Source organism: Rhea pennata, chromosome 7 (assembly GCF_028389875.1).
Source record: "Rhea pennata isolate bPtePen1 chromosome 7, bPtePen1.pri, whole genome shotgun sequence".
In the NCBI taxonomy this organism is placed as follows: Eukaryota; Metazoa; Chordata; class Aves; order Rheiformes; family Rheidae; genus Rhea; species Rhea pennata.
This window is the reverse complement of record NC_084669.1, coordinates 3,773,849-3,798,378: the sequence shown is the minus strand read 5'-3', so window position 1 is coordinate 3,798,378 and position 24,530 is coordinate 3,773,849. Positions and strand designations below refer to the sequence as shown.

General features: G+C 47.8%; 1 protein-coding gene across 3 annotated transcripts in view; it reads right to left on the bottom strand.

Annotated features, from left to right (window-relative positions):
- The window catches only part of CTBP2 (C-terminal binding protein 2), a 130,399-nt gene that overhangs the window by 67,055 nt on the left and 38,814 nt on the right, over positions 1 to 24,530 (bottom strand). The window contains exon 1 of one of the 3 annotated variants that reach the window (XM_062579899.1): positions 553 to 575. The exons of 1 other annotated variant lie outside the window; for it this stretch is intronic. The gene's annotated coding sequence lies outside the window, so the exon portion shown is untranslated. Of the gene's footprint in view, positions 1 to 536; positions 576 to 24,530 lie in introns of those variants that run through there. One more of the 3 variants, XM_062579898.1, reaches the window with a different exon arrangement.

The window sequence follows — 24,530 nt, the reverse complement described above, 5'->3', positions numbered from 1 at the left end:
GGACTAAAAGAAAAAACAAATGCAAAAAATATATCTGTTTAGGGAAAAACCAAAAAACATCTGATGACCTGCGAACCTCTATCAACCCGCATCCAGCACGGTATTAAAGAAAGATCCTAGAAAGCTAACTCCATTAACTACAAAGTAACATACGTCCCTTTCTAGGTGGAAAAATTCAATAACTGAGAGTGTTTAATCGTGTCTCCAGCCCCCCGGGCCTCGAAGACGACTGAAGGATTTGCTCGCAGAACTGCACTCCGCCAACCCAGCACCACCAACCTCACGCTGCTCAGCGAAGTCAACGTGCGGGTCTCCAGCCGGGCACCTTGCACTTGTTCAATCCTCGCGGAGGAATCACCTCCCCCTGCTTCATGTCACCTCATGAGACACCACTGCAAGGCACCTTTGGGGAAAGGTTCCTCACCAACTTGCAAACGTCCCAGATGAATCCATCCCACGCGAGCGAGCCCGCATCCGCGTCTCTCCCTCCCATCACCTTTCTGCAGAGCTGCTTTAACGCCTGCACAGGCTCCTACCCGGGTTAAAGCCTACATGGGCTCCTAGGCGGGTTGGCTCCTGCCCAGAACCACCTGCAGCAGCAGAACTGGCGACACTGGACAGCAGACTGGGTGGCAGAGGAGTCTTCCAGGCGACTTCAAAGCAGAGCAGTCTGGGGACGGAGCTAGGACCACCGTGGGGCATCACTGCTTCCCGCGGGCAGGAAGCGAGGGGGCACCGGCGGGTGCTCCGCTTGCTCCCACGGCACGCTGCGCATGGAGGGAGACCCACAACGCCGGGAGGCTCCGCTCGGCCGCGGCGGTCCCTTTTAAAGGCAGCGGGGATTTTCTTCCCAAGCTCGGACCCGGCTCTGAGATGCCTCCGACGCTGCTCAGCCAGCGCAAACAGGGCTGCAAGCCCCAGCTGGGAGAGACGCGCTAGGGAAAACAGCGCGGAGGGAAACGCGTTTCCCACAGGCTGCCTGCCGGAGACCGCCGGAGGAAACATCTGCCATCCTCCGCGGAGGCAAGAACCAGGAGGAAGTGGTTGGTTCATCCAGGGAAAAGAGTTAACAAGGTGATAGGAACACAGGCGCAGCACCCATGCAGGCAAAACAGGTTGAAAAGCAGTTTTAAAGCCCGGAGTGCACGAAAATGGCAGCGACTCGCGTGATGGGGTCGGTGAGCAAAGCTGCCTACGGTACTCGTAAGAGAAAACATCTGCTGGTGTTAGAAGGTCAGCAGGAAATGAATGCTGCTTACCCGGCGCTCACGGGTGAGGCCACGGGAGCCACACATGGCTTAACTTAGCGCTAACGAGGCCGGGAGACTCGGCCGTCGCCCTCGCCGGGCTGCCTACCTCCGGGACGCGCCCGGCCGCGGCGCTCCTTGGCCCCAGCGCCAGCCCGCCATGCTCCCCGTGCCGGTGTCCCGCCAGCCCGCGCCCCTCGCGCTCGGGAGAGCTGGGGCGGGGGGAAAAGGGCTTCGCGCCGCCGCGGGAACCGGCCGTTAAAATAAATCCATCGACATAAAAGCGAGAAAACAAGACGTTTCTGCTGAAAAACAGGAAGCGCTAGGTACATAGAGGCTTAAAATAGTGCCTACTTCATCCGTGGCCAGAAGGCCGGTCTCGAGGGGTCAGGCTCGTTCTCGCACAGAGCCACCCTTGTCCTCAACGCCCCCGGGACGGTCCCGCCGGGGCCAGCGCCAGCCCCGCAGCAACGCCGCGGCTGGCCGGGCGCGCTTCCCGCGAGCATCTTCTCCTCGCGGAGCCACCACCGGTTTCTGCCTAGCCGTCCTTCCGACCCCACAACTCCTCCTGCTGCCCTCATTCAATCTGCAGAGGTGGAAAGCAACGGCTTGCTGGTTTTTTTTTTTTTTTAATTAAAAAAAAGGGCATTGCAGAACAATGTTCTCAGATGATCTAATGTAGAGTAAAAAGCTCACATCGAAGCACAGATGAAGACAGGGTCCCTCTCCGGAAACCTGGGCCTGCAGCACAGCACACCAGGCGCCGCGGGGCCCACACCTTGGATGGCTCGTTATTGCAGCCCATGAAATTATTACCCAAATTAAGATTTGTGGGTTTTCTCCCAGCCGAACAATATGCCTTTGACAGCAACCCTGCAAGTGTGCCAGAGTAAGAGCAGCAGTCTAGCTCCACGTGCAATTAGGCCGGCATGTGGATCTTATTGCTCCTAAGGACTCTTATTTGATTTCCTGCACCACCAACTGGTGAGAAGTTTTCAAGTCTAAATACAGAAGAATTAGATCACTCTTTGGGGTGGTCGCATCTGGGGCTGGAAAGCCAGATGGAGTGTGTTTTTAGTCCTTCATAATTGAACCAACACACAAAGTTGCTAGGAAGCATGCAAATACAATCCCTGCTTTGGGGCAGCCCGCAGCAGAGTCAGTGCCGTGTCTGCCAACACTTATAGACACCATCTTAAGTACTAGCAGGGAGGAATGGTCTCATGAGCTGTGGTTTTTAAAAACGCTGTTGCGAATGCACACCTACTGCAAGCCGGCAGGAGCTGTGCGACTTCTGAACACAAACCCTTGCACCCGCCGTCTTCTCACGGCACCACCCAAGGAATTAGGGAGACTGGCAATTTCTTCAGGTCCCCAAAAATGTCAACCTGTTAAGTGAAGACTCTGAAACTAGGGAATTGAGGGGAAGGGGAGAGAAAGCAGGAGGAATAAGAAGCCAGCAACATTTCCAAGTACAGAAAAGTACATCAGCATGAACTCAGGAGCAAACTATCTTCTCTGGACGGCAGGCACGAACACAAGCTGCCTCCGTCAAACAGAGGCTGCAACACAGCGCACTGAAATTCACGGAGTTAACATCAGCTGTGCAGTGTCCGGAAAAAATGCAAGCAGGTTCCTCAAGACAGCTGCAGATTTGGGTATGAGCACATGAAGACTGGAGCTACTGATTTGGATCTGGTGGGATGTGCCTCCATAGTTAGTGAAGAAATCGTCCCAGCCCGTACAGCAACAGAGAGTGACATCGCATGGGGTAGGTTTGACAGAGTGGGGGATGAAGTAACCTGTCTCCACAGCAGCCAGCCATCACCACAAACAGCTACGTTGACAGCCTCAAAGATTTGCCTCTGGCAAAGTATCATCGCAGGGCTTTGGGTAGATTTAAAGCAAACAGCTTCCCATCATGCAGCGTGTGGTTTGAAAAGACACAGAGAAGTCAACTCGTTGGTTTGTGCAGAACTTGAGCCACCCTCGGTGCCAGTTTTGTCCTGGGGAACACGGCATGCAGCGATTCTGTTAGGAGCACCCAACGCATGCTCACACTGGGCCAGATCCAGGCCCAGGTTTGGGCCACCCATATCATGAATCCTTTCTATCTGGAGGGAAGGTAAGATCTTTCTGTGGGTTGCCTCCTTCGTTGCACCCAGATTTCCCAAACATGCCACTTCTGTGGTGTTTGGCGTGCGAACGTCCAGCATGAGGCTGCAGATCTCTGTTCCCTCTGAATACTTGAGCTGCACCCTAAGACGACGAGTCCGGGCAGTCCACAGCTCCGGTCAAGGGCTGTGCACCACCTGTAGCAAGTCACAACCACTTCAGTCCCCTGGGAGCTACAAGAATGACAGTGGCCCCCTGCAATCATTTGGGGCATGAGGACAAGTCATTGAGAAAGGGACAGGAGCTCTTGGTTCCACTGTAGCAGGTAGCACCGCAGGGAGCCCAGATTATCACCCCTCTGGAGCAGGGCACAAGCTACCTGCGATACCCCAAACAGCAAACACGTCTCTCTGCACGTCCTGACAAAGCAACACTGTCAGGGTGATGGAGCTCTGCAGTTATCACCGGTGGTGGGAGACCAAGTGCACTGAGTTTCACCGGAGACATGAGAAGGGCAGAACCAAGCCACTGACCCTGGAGAGCGTGGAGCAGTAGCGGTTGTGCTCCATGAGCCGGTCCGGTTCCACAGCTGAACCAGTTCTCAGGGGAGCAGCAAAAGGGAAGAGAGGAATGGAGAGGGGATAAAGCGATGCCTCCTCATTCATTGCACAGCCACCATCGCCTGCCGGCATCAGCTCCAAGGAGGACACTGCGAACATGCAAAACATCCCGCTGGTGGCTCCAAGACCCCCGCGTTTATACGCTCTCCAGGCATGGAGCACCTTGTATCTGTCAGCATCTGCATTTACAGACTGCAGCAGGTAAAACCCCAACCGGCTCCCTAAATGGCAGCCGAGTTCTCAAACCTTTCTTCTCCTGTCTGGAGACTGAAGGTGCAGCTGACAGAGCACAAGATGGGCATGAGTCTTTCCTAATCGCATCAGGCTTTGTGGACTAGAGGGAGTTAGCAATGGAGCAGTTTCAATCACCGTCTGGGAAGCAGCATCACATACACGCACAGAAATAACGCAGTCGAGCAACACAAGCAAATCCCATCTCTGCAGCTATCTGGAACCTGTCCTGGTATCTCCACCTCTGCGATTTCTAACACAACAAACAATGTTTTCCTGCATTGCTCTAGGATTCCCCAGATGGGTGAATGGAAGAAAAAAAAAAAAAAAAAAAAAAAAAAAAGGTGAAGAAGCCTGCCCATGGTCTTTGATGCAACTTCTTCTCTCCTGGGCATCAGGAGCCTCCAGGTGCAGGAGCTGGCTGCCAGAGCTCTCAGCTGGAGGTACTGCTTCCCTGGGGCCAGGCGGCACTGTCACGGACTGCTCCCGTGGGTCAAGAATTGTCAGAAACTGCTGCTTTTGAGGCAGAAAAGGCATCCATTTTCCCTGGTGTTTAACCACATGCCAGGTTTGAAGAACCTGTGGCTTTAAAGACCTTCTTATCAGTAGCTAACACAGAGCATCTCTCTCCCTTGAGCAGGAAGCCTACTGCAAACCCACTTTCCTTTTTGGTTTCCTCCTCGGAGCTCGGCACATGCAATAATAAAGTAACAAGTAAAACAATAATAAGGAGATGAGGAGCAATTTCTCCACAGAACACCAAGTTTGCAACCCAAGGTGCAGAAGACACTGGAGACTGCACACCTGGCATCCATCAGCCACAGCTGTAGAGAGGATGCTGAGGGAGAGCGCTGAATTGCGGTAGCAGTTCGAGCTTAAGCAGAACACCTTTAAATATTTGTGTGAGGTTTTTTTAATTTCTTTTTTTTTTTTTTTTTTTTTTTTTTTTTTTTACAAATGAAGCAACAAGTAGGAAAAAAAAATGAATAAATGGCCACAGTCAGCACTCAGCAACTCAGCTGAATGTAGAAATGACTCTATTTTACGGGCACAGTCTGCACATAAACACTCACCTCGAAAATAATCCTTCATACAACACCAAGCCAGATTGGCAAGAGGACGGTGAGGAGATCGGAGGGTTTAATTGGTGGCAAGGCCGCAGGGAGGGAGCCAGCAGCAGAGAAGGCCCTAGAGGAAAATTCCCCTTGAAAAGCACATGCTGGCAGCTGGCACAGCTGCCAAATCCAGTTTAGTTTTCCAGGCAGCCCGTAAGTTTTTTTCATGTAAACATAGAGATTTTGCTGAGGATTTTTCTTTTTGTAAACTGAGAATTGTTGGCTTTTTCAATCAGTATTTGAGGAATACTCCTTTTTAGTTTTGAAGGGTATTCCTTGATAAACATTTTAGAAAAATTAAGGAAATATTTTCCTTTGGAGCCACAGCTCTGACACCTTTTCCATCTCCAATTCCATCCCGGTTAGGCACTTCCACCTTTCAGCTACACGAGGGCTGGCTTTAGCCTCCCTTGCTGCAGCAGCGCTTCTGCTGCGTGAACACCTGCGGGAGCAACACAAGCTACGCAGTTAAACACCACCAACGCGCTCAGCTGTGGCGAGGGTGAACGTCACCGTGGCCCCAGAGCACTTGGAGCCACTGGGATTTTTGAAATAATGTGATGAAACATCCGGGTGACTCCACGACCAATTCTGAGCACGCCAGTTGGAAATTTCTGGTTGGTAGAGCACCACGGGAGGCGCGAGGTTCAAAGGCTGGCCATCATGCATCACATTTCACAACGACTTCAGACTGTTTTTCTAACCCAGATGTCTTGTTTAAAAAGCAATGCAACTCTCTGAGGGAAACAAATAATTAATTTTAAGCCAAGCTCTAAAGCAGCAGCTCCCAAACTTTGCTTCTGGCTACAGCCTCATTTTACAGACCAGTAATCCCGTGCAACCCCAAACAGCAGAATAACTACCGGACCAAATTAAATTTCTGTCAGGCTCACGACCTCGTTCGTAACTGCCGTGACCTCATTTAGGGCCATCGCCCTCATCTGGGAGCCAACAAAGTCGTAACCCAAACGATGCTCAGAACAGGCCCACCTGCAGCAAACCGCCAGCGACGCTGCCCACGCCGCCCAGCGGCTCCGGGTTCAACCAGAAGCTGCAGAAAGCGGAGGCACCTGAAAGCAGGGCAGTGGGCCGCTCGGCAGGTTTGCGCGGAGGGAAGGAGGTAAATCAAGGCCCAGCCTGCGCGCGGAGGTTTCTCGCCGCCGGCTGCTACTCTGACGGATATTGCAGAAGATCAGGAGCCCGCAATACGCTTTAAGGAGCGCACTGCAACGCGAGCTAAAGCTGCTCAGCTGTAAAACCCCCAAAAGCCGCATTTCACACGAGGCACACGCTGCTTCGCGGTTCTGCTATCTGAATGTTAAACATTAGGATGCTCCCATAGACGCGCAGAAAACCAAGGGTAAAAATTTAGTCCTTTGGCTCCCTATTGCAGTTAAAATTAATTGCCACATAAAATTGCTGATTCCTACCAAATGAAGCTATACAATTTATCAACTCAAGGATAGAGCAAACTCACTGGTGGTTTAAATACATTACCTGAGTTATTACTAAATTTTGTACCAGCGACAGTTTTATGGATAATGTAGGTTTTATAAATTCATTAGTAGGGGTCTGACTTTCAAAGTAAACAAAGGCATTAAACAAGCGTCGCAGTGCTGTGCTTACACACAGAAGAGATGTGCCCTTCCTCTCCAAGCCACGCGGGCATACTCGGGGGAAGAGCACGGGAGAAACTCCACCACCATGTCTCCCGCAAGGAGGACGTGCTCGGTCATCAGGACGCAGGTCCGCGAGTACCGGTCTCCGAACCGTATTTCTTCCTGGCTACTGACCTCGTACGTGCACCAGTCACTGGCCAGATTTCTCACGCTGCCTCCCCAGCCTCTTAAATGGCTCCAGCAGCATTTCTATACTGCAAAGGGGTCCTGGACCTGCTCCAGCACCCCATGCAGTCAACAGCATCTCTCTCCATTGATTTCAGCAGGCTTTAAATCAGCTGCATTATATTGCTTAATTAAAGGGACGCTGCCACCTGGAATCTGCTTGCTTCCCTAAGAAGTCAAAAGCAGTCTCAGGACCTGTGCCTGCCTGCATCCCCTTGCCCTTTTCATGCCTATTAGAAGTTTTTGCTCCTAACTGGTATGGGAAATACCTGCCAAGCTGGCAGGGAACGCGCCTGCCTGCACGAACCACACGGGAGAAATGGAGAAATTGGTTGCACGTGGCTTGCTGTCACCCAAAAGGAGGTGCTGGAAAAAGAAGGAAAACATTTTGTGGTCTTTAAAGCTTACAAGCAGAGAAGGCAAAATCAATTTCAGAGGGCAATATAACTTTAAACATATAGTACTTGTTTTGCAAGAAATCTTATTAAGATGGAAGTTGTTTTAACCTATACTTATTGGAAGAAATGAGTATCATTACTGTAACCAAAAAAAAAAAAAAAAAAGAAAAAGAGAGAGAGAGAGATCGTAGGAAAAAAGCTGTTTCTCTCTGCTTTTCTATTCTGTTTACTTTGTGCATTTATCACCAGTATGTGCAGAAACAGTTTCGCTCTTTCCCCTGTACAGTCAGTAAGTTAGTCACAGTTTCCCCTGTTGTGTAGTTCCTTTAGTCAGCAGCAGGAAAGTGATAAAGATGAAAAAAACTAAACAAAAACAGGAAAATGTAATTGCAAAAACCACAGAAGTTAGCAGGAGGTCCTCGCAGGGAAATGCAATATTCAGATCGATTTAGCTTGCTTTAATTTAGGAGAAGGCAGTCCAGAAAGACGCTCCACTGCTCTCGATGCAGCCCTTCCTGCGGGGCAGGAGCAGGCGAGACGCAGCAGCCTCCGGCGGGCCCCGAGCCAGGGCAACGCCGCGCCTCCGTCACGAGCTTCCCGCTCCCCTGGTTTGGTGCCCACGATAGGAGGCAGAACAACACGAGCGCACGTTCACGCAACGCTTTCAGAAACCTCTACATACAGTGCCCTAAGTGGAAAATAACATTACGATAATCTGCTTCACCAGACGCCATGAAGAGGAACAAACTGGTCCGTATTTGTTAGGCTGCGGCTAACTGGGAGAGAAACTGCTCTCAGAGAAAAGACTGTGCAAGAAGGGGGTAAGGCGCAGCTTGCAGCCTTCGCAATGCACGCCCTTACGCTCACCAGGTGCTAAATAAGCAGCCTGCAGCAGGAATAGCCCAACTTTTGCAGCCAGTATAATGTAATTATGCATCATTGCTTTGTTCTTGGGGGTCTACTTGTTTAAAATGCATTAAAGAAATAAATCACTGTTGATTGTCCCATCCTCCTTTCTTTTTAAGCTAGGCTACGACAATAAATTTATATAGAGAAATAGCGAGTGACGCCTATTTTAAATAAAAACAACACAAGCAGCAACAATGGAAGAGTCAAAAACTTATCTCTTTTTTCCAAAAGTCACAGCCTGGCTTATTTTCACAGAATGCTTTCCATTACATTATTTGCTCAAATAAATACGTGAAGTTGCAAGGATCACCCTCGTATACCTTTATAAAATTATCACCCTAAACCATCTGGAAGCACAGCGTGCTGGCAGCCGAACAGTTTTCCAGTCTTGGGACTTATCCTTTACTCTAGCCAAACGGATTGGTCACAGGCCGAGCGGTGGGAGGCTGAGCAGGGGCGTTTGCAAGCCTCATTTGAAGCCGCTGGAAAGCCTCCTCCCGGCTCCACGAGGGCACCGGTCGGGCTGCCATTTCCACCTAGCTGCAATGCATTTCTGCCCACCACCACCAGCCTGGAGATACTCCCCACGCAGCCCCCAGGGCTGGCTTGGTTTTTCGAGTGATTAAGCCCAGGGTCAGGTATTTCCCTTCCCTGTGCAAACAATCCTGGCTTCCTTTTAGGAAAGTCCTAAGTCACTAATGATGTGATTTGGGACGAAAAGCACTTTTACAAAGATGCTGGTACAGAGAAAACGCTTTTCAAATCCTTCCCCCCCTCCCCCCTTTTTTTTCCATGTTAGTCACCAACCTGCAGACAGTTGCTGCACCGGGTGATCCTGGAATGGCCAGATACTTACGGGAAATATTTAAAGAAATATTGTCGAGCCATAGGCTGGACAATCTCTTGTGAGCATTTCTGGTGCGGACACTCCGTAAGGATAGTCTCATATGCCAACAGGAAGCTCAATAAGGGATCAGGATTTTAATTTTAGTCTGCTTTTGAAATCATTTTGTTGACACTAATTGTGCTGAATTTCATCTATGGGAAACAATCTAAAGAAAGAACAAACACATTCATATATGACCCAGACAAGTAAGTGTCTCTTATCATTACTGTTAGCTGATGACAATAATAGTAATAATAATAATAATAAAAGAACATCCACCTCCTTATTAGCACGAGGTAAAATTACCTGGTCCCAGGAATGCTCTCTCAGCTGTGATTTTAAAAATTATTCCAACACATATAATACTAAACAAAATCCTCAAAGTTGATCTGAATTTAAAATTCTATCATTTGACACTACCCTTATTCCCCCCTCCCAAACAAAACCTAAAATCTCAGCTGTCTGTAAGGCCAGCTGTTTCCTGGATTTTCTATTCAAATTGTTCTCCCTGGATTTTATTGTATGCAAGTATATTTCTTTTAAAATGCACTGGAGTTTGAATTAGGGGTCCTGCTCTCATCAAAGGGAATTCTTGTAAAATAAGCTTCATTCTCACAGTATCTGACATGGAAATATTACCCCACAATTCACAGGGCTCTTACTGGTTCTACATTAAACACACTCCCAAAAACATCCCCAAGGGAACAGCACATGAAGGGACACGAAGAATCACTCCAATTTAAACCTGCAAAGTAACCTCCACTATGCCACATATGTCTAGCGAAGAACATGCTTCTTGCCATACTTCCACATTTTTGCAAATCAGAATTAAATCAGAATTAAATACCGATTACAAGGTTAAAGAGAACATAGTTTAGAAGGAGGGAATAAGATTTTGTTAACATTTTCTTTTCAATTCCAATCAAAATCATTTACTTATTTTTCAATTTGCTATTGGCATCTCCCTTCAGCATGACAAATTTAAAATCGTTATTCCATGACAGAAGGAAAACCAGAAAGCAAAAGTGAATGCGGTCGCTCGTCTGAAATCTCAAAAATAATTACCAGAAAATGATGAGAACTGTGCTGACATTTTTCACACGTGCTCCCTCCGGTTTCCGTTCGGCTTCCCAGTTTCCCTGTATAGCATTAAATGCAAAACTGAAAATCAAATGGTAAATCGTTGCCAAACATTTTCCTAAATCTGGCACCCGAGTGCTTTAGCCGAGCGCAGGACCGGTTCCCATGACACCAGTTGCAGAACATCTTTCGTTACTGACCTTTTGTTCCGCATTTCCTACCTTGACTTTTGTTCCCCATAGAAATGCAATGCATGCATGCATCAAACAGCTGCAAAAACTCCTGAAACCTGTAAACAACTATGATTCATAACGAGTTTTTTGAAAGAATAACAATTCTTTAACCAGCCGAGTATAGCACAGCTCAATCTACAAGTCAATAGTCACTCTTCCCTCTTTCACAGTCTAATTCATTTTTTTATCAAGTTCCTAAATACTTTTACAGCCAAATCAGAAATACTGCAAGATTCCTGACAATTTGGCTGTTACGATTCCGACCTCAAGACTTCCCTTACGCAGCCTTTGAATATTTTATGCACGACACTTCACGGCATCCCAACCAAGTACGGTCCGCAGACACGGAGACGAGACTCGCATAAGATTCAACAGAGCTGCACGTGTGTACACAGCATCAGGGAGCAGGATCTGGCCTACCGTGTTTATCAACTAACGGACAGTCTGGAGTGATAAAATGTTTACTGTGCTCTGCACAGCACTGCGACTGACCTGATGTACTTCCTCCCTGATCCGTCAGAGTACACTGAAAGCCTTCTTTCACTTCTACGTGGGAAGTCTCAAATTACAGATACGTTTTTTACAGGTTTTCCTATAGGATTTCTTAACTTTCATTTTTTTCCCCCCCGTTTTTCTCTGCAGGGTTTTGTATTTGCAAAGAACAACCCGGCAGCTCACTCATTTTACCCAGAAATGCGGAGCAGGCTTCCCCCCCCCCGGCCCCGACCCCTTGCCTCAGTGTCTCCGGGAAGACGTCGCGGGTCCGACCAAGAGCCTTCCTCCTCCGCAATCCGTCCTCAGATACAAGGGCAGGCGCGCGGAGCGCCCACCCCGCGCTCATCCCGGGCCGCGCCAGCCTCCCGGCGACCGCCGCGGGCACGCGGACCTCTGCCACCCTCCGTCCCGCCCCGCCGCTACGGCATCCTCGTTTCGGATCCGCGGGAAAACGCCACGGGCGGGTTACGGCGCAGCGGGGTGCCCTGCCCAGCGGGCACCCACGCCGGGGACGCCAGGAGCGGAAAGGGAAAAACCCGGAAATCGCATGTAAAAAGTGCATTGTGAGCAAGCGGCTGAAGGAAGCAGCAGAGCCTTTAACAAATTGGTTATTTGTCTGGTTAGCTGATGCAGAAGTGGAACAGGAAATTAATTCAATATGCCGCAGACTTACATTCCACTGTTATTTTCTGTTTTTTCTGTTTTTTTTTCTTTTTTTAAGCCAAAAAGCAAAGTATTTCTGGGCAAGCTGGTAATTGAAGCTTATGAGACTCCAATTAAAAAGATCTAATCATTATTAAAGCTAGACTACAGACAGGCTTCGAAATGAAAGTATAAAATAAGAACAGTTGAGGATAAAAGACTCTCTTCAGAAACTGTTTGGCTGCCAGCAGTTCCTGATCCGCTGAAAAATACCCCAAACCAATAGGTAATACCATTCCGCTCGTACAAACCTTTATGAACAAGCTACCGCTCTCTGTGCCTTACAGGATGTGGCGGCTTGCCAGTAATTTAGCTTTAAATATGAAAATGGGTATCAAATCCAACTTTCTAGATATAATAATGGCTTAGGAGATTGATGGCATCACTACATTGCACAAGGACCATTTAAAACACTTTTGGCTGCACTTACAAAGCTCCAGTGACCTCTAGAACTATAGAAACAGTACATAGTGTTAAAGGAAATAAAATTAGCAATTCACAATAAAGAACTGCAGCAATTCAGCATTTTCCAAAGAGGTACTGAATGCAGTTAGCACTTCTGCAATGGTACTGGCACACAGCTTTGTGTTCAGAGACGGGAAAAAGAAACACTCCAAATTTCCATAAATGAAATGTATGCTGCCAAGACAGCACGAATGGTACTGTGGGTACCAGGGAATTTATCTGCAGAAGCAAAATGGAAAGGGATTTGTGGTTATTAGGAGTCAACTTCTTCCAAGGGTAGTGGGGAACCTCTTTGTCCCACTAAGCAGCAAGGAGAAAAATGGCCGAGGACGGAAGAGAGGAAAGAGAAGAGAAGGGAGTGAACCAGAAGTTGCTACTAAAACTGAAAATGTAATGGACAGAGTAAGAAAAGCCAGTGGGAGAAGGACAAAGGAGAAGAACCATCCCCTAGCCCACCTACCGCTGATGCTCACGTTTAGGCTACTTCCATTACTCCTTTGTGTGCCAGCAGCATCTGGCATCTGCCACTGAGATCAGAGCTATGTTGTGCCAAGCATGAATCAAGACCTTGCTGCTTAGGAGCTGAAAATCCCAAGAGACAAGAGGGAAGGCAGGGAGGGAGGCCAAGGGACTTGCCCAAGGCCGGCCAGCCTGAAGCGGGAGCAGAGGGCTTCCACCTCGCACCTAACCACCGTCTTCTCCATCCAGGCAGCTACCAAGCACATCTATTCCTCTGAGAATAAGACGAGATTTTTTTCAAGCAGTTTTTAAAAGCTCTTGAGGTTCACCCGCCCCCTCCATGAGGACAGGCCAAGTACTTGTGTTTGTCAGGCACCACCTCCATGTATAACATGTGATTGAAGGGCACAACCCAGCTTTCACGGGAGGCAGCTACAACCCATGTAGGCTGCTCACTGGGAACCAACCAAGTTCTTCAGAGCATCCAAGTGTGTCGCCGTGCCTGTGCTTAAGTTCTTTTCCTGCCCATTAGGCCAGGGATCATGGGGCTGAGGCCCCACGGCTTGTCCTTGGACCAGCCTGTGCCCTCCAGACTCCGGTGTTTCAATCAACTTGTGGCTATAACAAGTCAGGAGAGTGTCCTTTTGCATTGTACCACAGAGCTCTGCTGAACTAATTATTTTGCAAATAGAGCTCTAAATCATTAACAAAAATGTTGATTATAGCATCTGCAATCATTATTTGGCCCGTTACTTAAAATGCTGGATGCAATAAATAGGATGGGGAATAGCTGATACCACGTTTTCAGAGCTGAAGACGACGGTAGGTCAGAAAATGAACACTGCCTGCAACTGTCACACTTGGGCTCTATGAACACTTTGTAATCAGCCCAATAGACTGAGTCCTTCATCCCCAAGCACTTTAAAATGCCAGATATCAGTAAAAAAGTGCAAACACTGTGGTATTTTCTCCCATACTTTTTTTCTTTGCTTACAACTCTTTGCAACATTCATAAGCAAAAATTTCCACATTTCCCCATTAGGTTTCTTAGATAAATATTTTAATTAAGTTTTTTTTTTAATGCAACTTAACACTGGGTGGATTTTTCCCTATTACTTTCTACTACTTCTTTTCTTTCCCTCTGTCCTAGGAAAATGCACATTTCTCCCAGGCTTTGGCAGCAACTTGGATATGAAGCCTATGTGGAGTGGCCATTTGCTGAAGCACCTGATTGTTGTGAGCTGTCAGAAGCTCAGAAGCTGCCACCCTTGCTGGCAAACGATGATGCAGGCAATTTATCCCTGGCTACAGGCTAGCTGTTGCAGCACACACAGATGTGCTCAGTCAAGTCCAAAAGGATAATCCAAAATTCCAGCCAAAAGACACTGAGCTTATGGTTAAAAAAAAAGCAAACCAAAACAAAAAAACTAAGGCCACATATGGTGAAGTCAAACACCAGATAGGAAGACAGGGCTACGCGACTGGGAGGGATCCCGTAGATCAAGTCCTTTGTGCGGTGAAGCTCAAGAAACTCCACTCCTCAGTTAAACAAGAGCTTTCTTTGAATTTCCAGACTGAATGTATTAATGGCAGGTTAATCTCACCCTCCCCACACGCCAACACTGTTCTTCAGCTGAAGGAGCGCTCCTCCTGCTCCAACCTCTGTCTGCACTGATGTGCTTGCGGAGGGCAACCAGGGCTCTCCTGCGCCTGCACGGTGTTCGGCTCTACAAGCACACCTCCCCAGCCTCCTCCTTCACCGCCACGTTCTCCACTCCCAGATCATCCCCCTGAACCTCCTCCGCTCCTGGCTCCAATGGGAACTTGTTTGCCTCTACAGTGGCCATTAGCAGCACAGACAATATTCAAGGAAGGTCTCCCCTGCGTGCTGTACGAAGGCATTAATAACATCCCTCTTTGGCAATTCCCCGCCTGACACGCTCATCTTTCTTTCATTGCTTGCACCACACTGGTAGCTAACCGACATCCTTTTATCAAACATTTCTCATTTACCACCACACCTTAATTATTTTTTCCTCTCAAATTTTTCTTCGGTCTCACGTCCTTCCGTTGTTGCACTATCCCTTCCCTTCTTGCCTGACCAGGGGCTCTGCATTGGCTGCTCTCCAGCTCTGCTCTTCAGTATGAGCAATTCACTTAAGAGCCTGGCAACCAGGTTTATTATTTCCCATGTCTGCTTCACACAGTTTCAAATGAGGAGAAAAACAAAATAAAGGTAACAGAAACTTTTTCCAGGATGAGGAAGAAAGAGAATTGCATTGCTGCAGCTTAGTTTGCTCATAAATACGGCACTTAGAAATAATCAGTACAATAGCTGGCATGATAAAATAGTGCCTGATGGAGGTGCGTGCCAGGGAGAGAGAATCAAAGCGAAACTTTCTCACCTGCCTACAAAGAAAGGTGCCAAACAAGCCAAAATGAAGTAGAAAGAATGAACATCTCTGACCTCCCTGAGTTTTGATGCAGAATTTCAAATGAATTAAATCTCCTATTTCTGTTTTTAAACCTTTTACTTTAGCTTCACTATGGGGCGAGGAGGGGAAGGAAAAAATGAAGGGGAAATGGCACACAACACACAACTAGGAACGTATTTAAGTTGGCATGCACTTAGCTTGGAAGAGTGGCTATACTGTTCATCAGCTGAGCCGCGTAACCTCCCTCCCCCCCAAAAAATGGACCATCTCTGTGCTAATTTGACAGTTTTACAGAAAACAACCCCGTTTTACAGTCACCACGTTTATCCAGCCTCCTCTCCGGTGCATGATGTAGACCAAAGGGGCTGCAGTCGCTCCCGCTGTGCCTGCCCGAGAGCCAGCGAAGCTCCTCGAAGGCCCTGGCCCCACGGCGGTCCTTCCCGACTCACCGCGCTCTGCCACTGCTCCGGAGCTGTGAACCACCTCCCCCAGGAGCAGCGCTCCTCCTCTTACCACTGGGGTAGCCATTAAAAGGGTTTCTGCCCGCAGTTAGTTTATACGCTGCAGCTCATTAACGTCTCCTAATACCAGAACTTGGGGCTAATTAGGCATGGCAATCCTAAGGAACATATTCTCTGTTCATCTTCACCAAGCAGGATGCTCCTCGGCGGCCCAGCTGTAGCTCTGCACGCTACCACGAGGGTAGCACCCTGGAAATAAAAATACTAGAGGATGCCACACGCTGCGCAGCAGGGATCCCCTGCTTGCTAGTCGATGGCACAATTTACAGGCTGTTTTGTTTAAAACTTGGAAGCGTCTCCACCATCAAGGCGGTTTCCTGCTCAGCAGCCTCAGGGAAGTTCTCCAGGAGTTATCAATACACCCGAGCTTTCATAATACAGATAGCGATTTGAGAACGAAGGGGCAAAGGAGTCAGGAAACTCAGAAGATTTAAATAAAAAGCATTTTGCAGATGAATGCTGGCAGGGGGTCTTCTCACCCCACCGAGCACTGCGCAGGAGCAGGCGGGCTGCGGGGTCGGGGACGCAGCTCACGCACAGGGAAGACCCCAAGCACCCGGCTGTCCTCCTAGAGGACACGTATGGACAACCTAAAAAGCAACAGCTACTACAGCAACAGAAGAGGTAGACAACAGGACCCGCTACCAAAACCAACCAGTTTTTAAGCCTGCCTTCCCCGCCTCGCGAATCACGACGAGCGCCGATCGGAGCTGGCGGCACCGGGCCGCTTTACCGCAGCGACCTTGCCCGTTGGGTGCCTCACAGTGCAGCCTCTCCCGCCGCGCAAGCACCTCCGTGGTTGCTCTCTGGCGCAGCTGCCCCTCTCCAAAGCTCACCGTCTCCGAGGCCTCTTTACCCCGCGTCGTCCTGAACCCGGCCCAAGGGCCCAGAAGCTGCGAAGGCAGGCAGGCACTGGCTGCACTCCTCTAGTCTTCGTTTCAACTTCCTGCAGCTTTCATCTCAACGCGATCTGCTCTTTATAACTGAAGGCGGCAGTATTAAAAGGCTTCTTTACAGTGACTACAACAAAAAGTACCTTTCCATATCATATTTTCATCGTAAAGCACCCCAGAAATACAGATGCAACATTTCCTTTTGCCAATTACTGGAAAACACATCGAGCTCCGAGGAACCAAACCGCTACCGCTGACGGCATGAAGGACACCTCTCGCTCTTGAAAAAAACCGGCAGCGTCTTCACTTGTCATGGGAGAGGAGCAAGTTGCGGCATCCTATGCGCTGGGAAGAGATGGAGCGTGCTGCCGTGACGGAGGAGAGCTGCCGGAGCGGCCAAGCAGCAGCGACCTCCTCCGAACCACCCTCGTGCTCCCCGAGGGGTTGGCTTCTCTCCTTCTGGAAACCTTCCTCCAAGGACCGAGCGAGCCTCCGAGCCGGAGCGGTGTGCCAAGGTCGCTGTCCGAGGCAGCAGAGTGCTCCGTCACCCTCTGATTTTCCTTTTCAGAGCGGACCCATTTCCAAAAGCTGCTATAATCCTGACGATATTGGTCCACAGATTAAAAGATGGAAATGCGAAAAAATTCTGGACAAAGGTGAAGCATCCAACAAAACCTGAATTTGAAGACAGCCTAAATCTGACCTCCTCCTTGCTAGACTTCCTGACATCAAAACGTTTATCCACTCTCCAGCAGGAAGCTTTTTTACAGCACGAACATGCAACCTCTGCCAAGTACAAAATTTTATATGGGAAAAACGCTCTCAAAATTCCAGGAGGAAAAACACAATAAAACTTTTAATTTGAGGCCGATTCCGTCCAAATTGGAGTATTTGTTTGTTTTGCACTGACCAAGGATTTACGCGAGGGAGCCCAGCAGGGCACTAACCCGCTTTGCTAAGCCTGCAACATGCTCAGCTCCTGGGTGGGAAGCACCCGACAGACCACCTCAAGGGAGGTCGGGACTCAAGCGTGCACGCCTGCGTCGCCACCCAAGCGTCACACGTAGGGCGCGCTGCGCTTTGGTGTATGATCCTTGGCCAAGGGATGGTATATTTAGCGCATAAGCGATGAAAAATATAGAGCGAATGATGCAACTACATGTGGTTAACATCCATTAGCCTGTGCTCGACTAGTAGCTGTGCTGCAGACACAGTTTTGCTGCAGCGCCCTAGCAAGGGATTAGCTGCTGGCAGAGTTGGCCGTTGGCAGGAAACGGCACCATCCAAGCTATTTCCTGGCACAGCGGCACCTTTGGCTGGAGCTGCTCCTGATCCTTTGGAGGACTCTGGTTTTTCAACCGCTTCTAAACCCATGTGTTAATTTTGGAGTGCGAGCTCAACGAGGCTGGAGACGGACATGCAGTGCCCTCCAAGAGCGGCGGCTCGCGCCAGCCCAGCACCAAGGACCTCACCTCCGCAGTGCCCGGGTGCAGAACCAGCAGCACGGAGACCACGTCGCGCCCGGGGCTCTTAGCTGCCTGCGAAGGCTAACCAATACGCAGTCAGCACCAAATGGGACGCAGATCTTTCTTTGAACCCTTTGGCCAAATATACATTCACCAAACAAGACAGCAGTGAAGACCTGAGCACATCTGCCCAGGTTACAAACATCTAATTAAGTAGAGTAATTCCCAGGCGAAGCTGGGCTGTGTCCGAACCCGGGGAAGACCTTGCTCTACTGGTTTAGTAAGAATTAGATTAATTAATATTTTACTGATTAAGGCTCAGAGGTAATTATATAGCCCATATATCAACATCAGCCCTCTCTCCAACAACCACATCTCTCTAGTTAGCTCTGTTGATGTGAAGGGAGTTACCCTGGGAAACAATCCAGCGGCTCCGCTAAGGGCACATACTGGGATGCTTTTTGTTAAATCTTTGCAACCTAATCGAAAAAGAAAATATAGACCAATTTCTAAGACATACAGGCAAAATGCAGCTACCAAAGTTGTTTCTCCAGAGAAAGCCACTTTGGACTATGCAGTCCACGCAGATCAGCAGAGTCGCTTTCCGCAACAGCCACACTGCGACTTGGGGCAGTCCCAGCAGAGCTTTAAGTGGAGCAGCCATTCCTCTCCAGCTTCACTTTCAACAATATTATGCTGTTCCGATATTGTACTTGCAAATTTGCAGTGACCCTGTCAAATAAATATTTTTTCCAAGGTTAACACTGTTTTAAATTTATCCATTTAAGATCCTTTTCTGAAAAACACTGGACAAATTAAATGACTGTAAAATCTTACTGTCTTTCCAATATTTTGCATTCAGATAAACTTCTGCAGTACCCTCTATCTTTCATGGCAGCCAGCCCATATTTCCAAGTAACTTAAATTTAAAAAACTGACTACACTTTTCAGTATCCATGCATTAATCACCTCTCTGTATTCAAGAACTTTACCTACCTCAAGCAGGTAGGCACGAAAGAAAAAGTGTGAAAAAGAAGAAAGTGTGTGCAACATACTCCCCTCCAAAAAAGCTACAGCCTTGTAGCTGGTTATCCAATACTGACTTCCACAGTCACATCAAAACTAGTGAATTAAGGCTGCTCCTCCCAATGGGGTATACGATGAATACTCTACCCCTTACATCAAGACTGGACTCAAAGAAGCATTTCTAAATGCCAAACAGAAGCAATTAAGCTGGTGAAAACACTGCTGTGCGAAGTCCAGTGATCCAGAAGAAGTCAGATTAATTGAATGTGACTTAAAAATATTTTAGATTCTCAGCAAGAATTTGGTAGTGGAGAAGGAACATGCTGTGAGGGACCGTATTTCTACAACGGTTGAAGAAGACATTTGAGTACATGTTGTCATAAAGGATCAAGTGGACTAAAATTTGCTTGTCAATAGTAAGATAAGCGAAGGACACTTCCCGATGCCATTAAGCGAGATCAGCAGAGTGGGTCTGCTGCACCTGCAGGAAGGGCCGGCATTAACCGCCTCCAAGCAGCTCCCTGTGACAGCCGCAGATTACTGCATAACGGCTAAGACTTCTCAGCAAGCACCGTGCTAAAAACATGACCTTGTAGAGTGTTAAATGCATGCTTCTGGTTTTATTGGATTTTCCTTTACTCTAGTATTTTGAGAAAGGTTAAATATGTCAAGCATTAGTTTATAAAACCTCTCCAATGAATCCTCTTATTCACATGATCTTTCTAAACAGTCCCAATCTTTTCAATTTCTCCTTACACAGAAGTTACTCTATTTAATTTCGACCATTTCAACTGCCTGCCTCTCAAAGCTCTGGGGTTTTCTTTTCCCTATGGAGATGAAGGGCCAGACTTTAGCACAATATCCAGATCAGGACACTATGGACACTCGTGTAAGAGCATTACATATTTTCATTATTTCTTCACCCGTTCTTCCTATGTCCTAACATCTTGTTTGATCTTTTGTGACTGCTGCTGCACATTGAGCAGATGTCTTCATTGAGCTGTCCGAATGACCCTCAGGTCTTTTTCCCAAGTGGTTACAGTTCATTTAAAACCCAGCAATGTGTACGAGGAGCTCAAATCACTCCTTCCCGTGTGTGTAACCTTGCATTTGTCAGTGATGACTTTCATCTGCCCCTGTGGTCCTCACTTGCTTAACTTCAATCCCACCACTTTCTTCATAGGGCTGCCTCCCATCTGTAATGCTATGCCATTGCCAGTGGCCACCACAGCACCAACTTACTGCCCAGATTATTAGTTAAAATATTAAGTCACGCAGTCATGATGCAGATACTTAGAAAAGTCCATCATTAAATTTTCCACGATAAAAATGGATCTTTTATTTGCTGTTTCTAAACTGCAGCAAGCTTTCTTGACCCCTCAATACTTAAACAGGCTCTTTAAGAATCACAACTTGTGGTTACAGGTTCTTCTAAATATACCACTTTGCCAATGTACAAAGCATTTCAAAAAATACAGATATGTGACTTTGCTGGTCTTCTCCTATCGCATCCAATCACATCGATATTTTTAACTGTCCTTTTTTTTTTTTTTAGGAACAGTTAAATGAGCTTGTACTCAGACGAGGCGCACTGCTCTTCTCCTCCCTTTATTAAAAAGAAAAGCAAAAACCAAAACTAAATGCCACCAGTGAAACTGTATGCAGCCAGGTATTCTGTTATTGCAAACACAGGCAAACAAGATGCTGGTCAGCCGTGAGCACTGGAGGCAGGGAAACTGAGAGACGGCCAGACCTTGAGAAGCGACCTTGAGACATGGCAGAGGAACGGGGCTTCTCAGAGACAGCGCCTGCACTGGCAAACATGGGGATTTCTAAGCGAGGCACCTGCCTACTGCTGTCCGTCTGCTGTGTTTGGAGGAGCAGAGGCCACATGCACCGAAAACCAGACAGGGTAACACCAATGAGACAGCTGACACCCTTCTTGGAGCAGCCCCGTGCTAGCCTCCAAACTCTGCACACATCGTTCGGTGACCTCAGACACATCGTTGAGTCACTCTTCGACACTGCTTCATCTTTAGCACCTACAAGAAGCTGATCTGGTCTAAATACTAACTCAGTTTAGTCCATGGAAAATGTTGATACAGAAATTATGTATTTTCTCTCCCATGTTTCCATCCTCATTAGCAGCCACTTTTAACCCACTCATGTCCAGCAGACCAGCCAACTTCTTCCTACAGATTTGGTGCTGCTGGGGCTGTGAGATCACATTGGGGACCTGCTGGAGCAGGAAACTTCTTGCCTTTCCACTTAGTTTGTGCTTTGGGTGCCTGCAGGCATGCTCAGATGCTGATGCTGATTGCTGATGCTCAGAAGAGCAGCAAGAGACATTTCTCACGGGCCCAAACTCCGTACACGTTGAGTCCCCTCCGCACTGGGCACAGGAGGGCCTGTGATGGGACACTCGGTGCTGCCACTCCTCCCAGGTAGCTCCAGCCCCATCTTGCTTCCACCAGTAAAGCAATCACAAGTCAAGCAAGGGTGCTGGAAACACTGGCGTGAGATGTGCTTAATAAGTTGTCAGGCAAGCCCTGCCTATCCATTCTTGTGGGCATAAAGATCTTGTCAGTAGTCAAAACATGGATTTACACTTCCAGCAGCACTCTTAGCAGCATTTAAAGATTTTTTAACTACCATCCTTTTGTCCCACAGAGTTAAGCACGGATCGAATGTCACAACGTGACACATGAATGCACAACACAACTGAGGTTTGACAGGCAGCAACGTTGTAATATGATAATTCCTCTTTGTCCGTTAATCGCCTCTGTTTTTTTTTTACAGACTTGATTCACTTACCAACATGTGATCAATCACTGCCTTTTTCAGTGAGATAATTTTTTGCCCTCTATCTAAATGGCTCCTGTCAAAGGAAATCCAGCACTAAATTAAAGCTGATATGCTTGTCTCTGCCCTTTTGTTTGTTGACTTCTTCTCACATACAATTGATTTTAAATAGATTTTTTATGGGTTCCATCACCATTTAAGTATATGTATTTTTAAAAATCTGGCTCCTTGAAATTGCCATTGGATACGTACACATTTAAAAATAGTCTCGAGCATATAATTTAATGGAGGGGAGTAAAATACAAGAGTACATGCTGGTGAGTGCATCAAGGCCCCACTATACGGAAAATGCCTAAGTTGCCTGCTCAGTGCTTCCCACATGTTCTATTTAGGATGTAAAGCTGGAAGCTGACTATCAAGCCTCATGGTTTCTGAATGTAACCAACAAGGACGGCATAAAATAACTGTATTTTACTTCACTGAAGACATGCAACCTCTGAAGTCAGCACTGTGGGGGAGGAGGAGATATTGCCAACATTCGCAAAATTCTGGAAACAGAATGGGTTTTGGAAAGGAAGATAACGGAAGGCGAGCAAGAGGCGAAGCAGGGAAGAAAAAAATTAACAGCATATCTGCACGATAGCAAGCAAAAGTTGCAGTAAGAAGAAAACTGAGTACACAACTCCTTTTAGCATCAGTGGAAGCAACACAAAGAAAAACTCTTTTTCTTCTTACTCTGTAAGATGACAGGGTTTAGCTGAAGATCGACATGGAACCTTTCAGACGTGGTCTGCACCAAGCAGCTCATCTTAACTTCCACAGCTCAATGACCGTGAAACCTTGGGACAGCAAAGGCTGCCCGTGCCCCTGCTGCAGGCTCCCCGCACGCCTGGCCAAGAAGTCTGCAGCTTCCCCAGGTGTAATCGCTGCTCGCTCCAGTACAGGTCCCTCGTGATAACAAAGCAGGGGGGATTCAAAGCTAGGGAGGATGACACTTAGTTAATTCACTGACTGAATGACAACAGATTTTTGGCTGTGCTGTACCTTATAAATTATTCTAAATGGTTTCTGCACTTGCCCTGGTTATGCACAGAAGGCACTTTAAACTTTGCCAAGATTATCTAATAGACGCATCAGAAGCAGCATTATATTATAAAGGATCACATTCTCTCTTAATAATGTTCTCTTTTTTGATGAAAACACTGACAAAATGCTGAACTGATGCCTCTTTCCAATGTGGTCAGTTTTCCTGAAGGAAAAAAATATGTTTTCATCTTGTGGGTGTAGCTGGTTTTCCCTTGTGCACACAGAGAAAAGAGGAAGGAACCAATTCCCTGCCGGAGCCACCATTCCTCCTCCAAGGATAAACAGCCCTCCAGGCAGGACAAACCCATCCGCAGAGGGCCGCAGGAGCTAACACGGTAAAACGTATCGAGGAACGGGAAAGGGGATGGTCTGCTTAAAAAAACCCACTTTTTAAAACATATTATATTACACAAAACATAGGGTAAGGATTTTCCGGAAAGACGCCCGGTACCCCAGTACCTGCCTCGTGCCTCTTGGCAGTTCGAGAATGCCAGCTCACCCCGTCCTGGGGGTGCCAGGACCAATCTGTTGCCAAGAGCCACAAAACCGATATCAAGGAGGTCGAGAGCAGCCTTTGGAAAGGCATGAAATAGCGAACGACCTCACGTCCAGGGTTTGACTCAGTCAGCAGGACGTCAAGGAAGAAAAATTAACCTTTTGTTACAAGACGCAAAGCCGAGCATCTGCACCCTTTAAAGGGAGGATCAGCCTTTCGCAGCCAGCAACGTGCCTGCCCTCAGTACGGTATTTTCAAGCAAATACCCTTCTGCTTTCTGAGCATTTACTTTTGTTTGGGAACAGAAACCTCTCGGGGACTGAATCACGGCAAGGGTGCGAGTCGCTGCCCCGCGGGAACCAGGGCGGTGGTGGACCTGTGGCCATAGGGGATTGGGCAGGTGACATTTCTGGAGCGCGCGTCTCAAGAGGAAACCCAAGCACCACAGCTGGATGGCCCCAGCAGCGCCCGGATGTCAAAACGCTCGCGTCACTCGCTGAAAACGGTTCTGAGGTTCTGACCTGAGGTTCCAAATGTGAAACGTTATCGCTCAGACGGGTGAGTAACCTACTGAAGATGTCACGGGTTTGCCACCTGCGCCCACTGCAGCGTTTGCAGGATCTGGGGGTCTCTTTTCCATCTCTAACTTGCGAACTGGATACAAACCCCATCCCATTTGCTTTTAAGCAGAATGTTTTCCAAGGATTTCCCCACTGTATTTACGGCCGGAGTTTGCTGGGCTCCATGACTGCAGACACGAAATCCAATGCACCCAGGACCCCTTCAGAAAAACAAAACCGTGAAAACAGCGTGGTTGCTTCTTGATACATTTTCCGTGGAGTGTTTCCCTTCAGTTTGTTTCACTGAAGCTAAACAGTTGGAAATTAAGACTGCAACTAAGAAATACAGTTATTAACTGTAATTAAGGATTAAGATTTGGGGATTTTTGTTTTACTGAACACAAATTTCTACACACTGAATTAAAAACCTGGTTTGCAAACCGAAA